The sequence below is a fragment of the Dendrobates tinctorius genome, unplaced genomic scaffold (assembly GCF_039654945.1).
Source record: "Dendrobates tinctorius isolate UK_male_01 unplaced genomic scaffold, ASM3965494v1 ptg000010l, whole genome shotgun sequence".
In the NCBI taxonomy this organism is placed as follows: domain Eukaryota; kingdom Metazoa; phylum Chordata; class Amphibia; order Anura; family Dendrobatidae; genus Dendrobates; species Dendrobates tinctorius.
The window spans coordinates 7981772-7987116 of record NW_027361678.1 but is presented as its reverse complement, the minus strand read 5'-3'; the positions used below and the strand labels follow the sequence as shown (position 1 = coordinate 7987116).

Here is a 5345-nt window from a genome sequence, read left to right as displayed (position 1 = left end):
GAATGAAAAGCTGCCTGCGCCGCCTCCCCGCCTGACCGGACATGAACTGATTAGCGTGGGAAAGTTTCTGAACATTTTCCCACACTGTCAGTGAAGGCATTTCACGTGTGTTTCGCATGATCTAAGTATATAAGTATTCCAAATGGCAGCATGTGTGGACCATATTTTCTATGCAGATAATATCTTGAAAAAGGCCTAATAGCTGAAACGTTGATGTTTTGTCTGCATAACACTGGTCTCACAATATTATATTATGCCCTCTTTGGATGAATAAATAATAGATTCATATTATACTGTGTGCAGAGGTTTTTTCTAAAAGTTGCCATATAGAAAACGTTCACAAAAACTTTAGTCAAAAATTTTTTTTTACAAAAATTGCTTTCCATACAGAAAAAGATATTATTTATGAAAAGTCCATTCGTCCTCCATGTTCCTAATATCTTCACCAGGGTAATTTCAACACTCTTATGAATAGTGATAAATCTAAAAAAGAATAAAAAAAGAATTAAAACCTGGGATAATCATTCCCAATATATCCATAGGTCAACAAAACAACACATATAGAGGAACAATTTTACATAACAGCATGTATTTTAAATTCAGCATTTAACCCTTTCGGTCTTATTATATTCAGCTCATAGATCCACTTCAGTTCCTTTTTCTTAAGTATGAATTCTCTATCCCCACCCCTTTTCTGTACAGGGACCACATCAATTATTCTAAATCTCAAGTCCCTCTCGGTATGATTACACTCAACAAAGTGTTTCGGGACCGGCAAATCAAGTTTCTTCTTTCTAATAGTATACCGATGTTGGTTTATTCTGGTCTTAAAATCCCACGTGGTTTCCCCAACATACCACAACTTATAGGGGCATTCCAAGAGATATATCACATGATCAGAATTGCATGTTAGAAATAAATTTATCTTATATATTTTAGAGGTCTCATGGTGTTGGAAAGTTGAACCCTTTAACATAAGTGAACAATTCACACATGACAAACATGGATAACAACCTGTTCTCTTCTTACCCGTTAGTGTAACTTGTAAATTCCTTTTCAAAGATCCAATATCAGATCTAACTAAAAAATCTCCAATATTCTTATTCCTTTTATATGCAAACAATGGTGGTGCCGTTAGTTCCTCAACATGTGGTAAACACTTACCCAGCATACCCCAATGTTTTTTTATAATAGTGGATATTAGAGTTGAGCGACTTTGGTCGGATCGGGTTTCGTGAAACCCGAATGAAACAAAATAAGTTTCAGATGAAACTCGTCCGACTAGAGCAAAACAAAGTCAGAGTTTCGTCCGAAACCCGACCTCAATGCAAGTCAATGGGAAATAAAAGTCGGACGAAACTCCGACTTTTTTTGCTCTAGTCGGACGAGTTTCATCTGAAACTTATTTTGTTTCATTCGGGTTTCACGAAACCCGATCCGACCAAAGTCGCTCAACTCTAGTGGATATATCTTTACTTTCCTCATTATATGTAGTTATAATTGGGATTCTTTTTTTAAAAAAAACCTCTTTTCTTATTAATATCTGATTTGCCACCGATTAGCTCTTTCCTATCCTTTTGCAAAGTTTTCCTCTTCACTTTTTCCAACATCCATTGAGGATAACTCCTGTTCACAAATTTTTTTATCATATTATCCATAACTGCATCAACCTCATTATCCATTTTGACAATCCTCCTCACTCTCAATAATTGACTGAGTGGTATAGATCTTACCATGCTCCGTGGGTGTTGACTATCATATACCAATAAATTATTTTTGTCTGTTTCTTTGATAAACAAAGTAGTAATCAATTCACCTCCCACTTGTTTGATTAAGACATCCAAAAATTGTAGCTGTGTTTTTGAGGAAACCAAAGTAAATTTGATTGTCTCATCTATTGTGTTCAAACACCGATGAAACTCATCCAATGCATCCTCTGTGCCAGTCCAGAGGAGAAAAATATCGTCTATTTGGAAGTTGGGAGACACATAGACGAAGCTCTCCTCTAGAACCCCCATAACAATATTTGCATAAGCAGGGGATATATTGTCCCCCATTGCTGTACCACGTCTTTGATTATAAAAAACATCACCAAATAAAAAATAATTTCGGGTCAAAATTATTTCTAATATTTTCAATAAAAAATTCTTCCCATCTTCAGTATATCCGGCCTGCTTCAACATCTCATTAACTGAACTAAGACCCCGTTTGCGGTCTATTGAGGTATAAAGTGACACAACGTCAAACAACGCCAGTATCATCTCACCTTGTAATTTAATTGTTTCCAATTTCTTCAAAAAATCCGTTGTGTCTAATATATACGATTTACAACTCCTTGCAATTGGATTTAGTATTTTATCCAAAAATATCCCCATTTTGCTGAACAAGGAGTCGACCCCTGATACTATCGGTCGACCCGGAGGATCTATTAGCATTTTATGAATTTTTGGAATCGTATACAATGCAGGAGTACAAAGGTTTTTAACTTGCAAAAAATCAAATACATCTTGGTCAATTATATGGAAATCCAAAGCTTCCTGTAAACACTATCTTATTTCTTTCATTATTTTAAATTTTGGATCATTATCCATAATTAAATATTCCTCATTATCCAAAAGTTGTCTCCTTATTTCATTTAAATAATTGACCTTGTCCATGACGACGACCACACCCCCTTGTCAGCGGGCTTGATGACTATGTCGTCGTCATGGACAAGTTCCTGTAATGCCTTATATTCATCCCCTGTAACATTCGGATAATAATAATAATAATCTATATTTTTATATAGCGCTAACATATTCCGCAGCGCTTTACAGTTTGCACACATTATCATCACTGTCCCTGATGGGGCTCACAATCTAAATTCCCTATCAGTATGTCTTTGGAGTGTGGGAGGAAACCGGAGTACCCGGAGGAAACCCACGCAAACACGGGGAGAACATACAAACTCCTTGCAGATGTTGTCCTTGGTGGGATTCGAACCCGGGACCCACTAACCACTGAGCCACCGTGCTTCGGATGACTAAAACCCCCAGACCTAGAACTCCACAGATTTTCAATATCACTTCTAACCGCCTTTTCCAAGGCTTCTATAACAGCCGAATTACTAGGAGGAAGAAAATCACCCTTATTTCTTAAATCCACTTGGTGTAAATCAAATTCACTTTTTTTCATTTTTTTCACATCATTTTTACCAAAAAAACACTCTTTTAAGTTTAATATTCCTAAAAAAAACGCTCCAGATCTAATTGCAGTCCAAACCAATCAGTGTGTGAACACGGGCTAAATGACAAACCCTTACTTAAAATTGAGATTTGAGGCTCAGTCAATACCTTGCTGGATATGTTGACTACAAGATCTAGTCCTTTTTCTTCAGGGTGGCTTGTCTCTGTGGCTGCAATCTGTTCTTTTCGAATTTTCTTCTGGCTCCGGTGGTGACGCTTGCCCCCTCTCCTTTAACGTCGGGGGGGGTCCCCTGTACCATTGTCCAGATCTATAGGGAATAAAATTATTAGTAAGGTATTCAGAACCAGCCAAATTATATTGACCTTCTTGAAATTGACCTCTTTTTTCCATGCTGGTTTTATATTATCCTTCTGCCAAGTGTAAACATGTCCACTCTCATAGTCCTCCATATCTCTGCACCATTTTTTTCTTTTTACTTCTTCCAAATCCATTCTAAATTTTGTCACATCCTTATCCACCTTTTCTTTAAACAGGATCCAGTCCTCATTTTTCAAAATACTCTGTATATTCTTTTCATTATCACCAATCACTAGTTGTAGTTTCTTAATTTCCATTTGCAAAAATTCAATATTTAATAATATAATGTCCAAAGCATATTTGTTAGACAACATAGTGAATCTTGCGCAAAAAATAGAATTTCCAGCAAACAAAATCGGGCGTATGTTAGACCTCAAGCCTCTTGGAATTTTTTTATCTTTAAAATATTGACCCAAAGTAGTCAAATGAAGCTGAAAATTAATTAACTTCTTAACATCACTTTCATACTTGCGTTTCATTTCAACTATAGTTGGCGTTTTTAAGAAGGCTGCATCCCCTTCTATAGCACCCATAATACGTTCCTCATCCTCAGCGGTGTAATTGAAGACACCTGTTCCCATGGGTTCTTTTTCCATGGTACAAAAAATGGCTTTGAGAGAGATTATATTCAAAAAAATAAAAATAAAAAATATTTCAACTGTGCAAAAATTTTCAGACATTGGTATATAGAAAAAAAGGGAAACAGCAGTACTTAGCTTCGGGTGCCCGGCCCCTGGCAGAAAGTCCCGTTTTCAGCCATAATATCCAATATTCTTTCCAAATAAAGGCAGCACTCCATAGTAACTTTTTTCAAAGTGGTAGGTGAGTTTTATTCAGCCCACATATCAAGGCAACGTTTCGGCTCAACTGAGCCTTTCTCAAGCAGTGGGTGTTACAAAAAAGTGTCTTTTTATAGACCATATAACAATCTCTCAATTGTCAATCATTTTACAATACAAGAAATTACAATTCAGTGCATACAATTTCTTTCATTATAGTCAATAGGCTCCATATGTGCAAACAGTGCTTTGTGCTCAATACAATCTTTATACTTTGCATTAAACTTCCTCTTATTAGTGTTTTTGTGACTGCACATTTAGTCATACAGTATTACAGTGTCTCATAATCCCTTTGGTTTACATACCACCACATGGAGGACGCCATGAACACAGAGAACGCTAAATCTGGTGTTCCTATAGCTCAACTGAGCATGTGCTAGGAGTCATCAGCTCTGTCATGTGTAGCCAGCCAATAGAAAAGCACGTGTGGCATTTCCTCTCTCTGCGTCACCTCAAAGACGCCATGTTGTGTGTGGCAGAAGGTCATATAATGCTATTAAGTAGAGTTGAGCGAAACGGGTCGAAAAAATTCAAAAGTCGCCGACTTTTGGCAAAGTCGGGTTTCATGAAACGAAACCCGACCCTAGGATGAGGTCGGCCACGAGGTCGGCGACTTACGCGCCAAAGTCGCGTTTCAAAAGTTTGTTTTGCGCTCTTTTTCAGCCAATCAGGATCCACGGACACTGTGGGCAACGTGATGACATAGGCACGGGTCACCACCATCTTTCAGAAGGGCATGCAAGTGATTGGCTTGCTTTGGTGGGCGTCACAGGAGGTATAAAAGGGCGTTCACGCCGACCGCCATCTTACTTCTGCCGATCTTAGTATAGGGAGAGGTTGCTGCTGATTCTGTAGGGAGAGCGTTAGGCAGGGAAGAAGACAAAAAAACTGCTTCTGCTGCTAGCGATTTGGCCTGCACAACACACAAGTCACTGTGTGTGCAGTGCAAGGGGAGGCTATATT

At 37.9% G+C, this 5345-nt stretch overlaps 1 long non-coding RNA gene across 1 annotated transcript; it reads right to left on the bottom strand.

Annotated features, from left to right (window-relative positions):
• Positions 1–347: 347 nt before the first annotated feature.
• Positions 348–4409, bottom strand: LOC141097885 (uncharacterized). Its single transcript, XR_012234078.1, has 3 exons — positions 3564–4409; positions 3333–3493; positions 348–483 (listed from the first exon to the last, which is right to left on the bottom strand). It is a non-coding gene; the product is annotated as an uncharacterized lncRNA (long non-coding RNA).
• Positions 4410–5345: the final 936 nt, after the last annotated feature.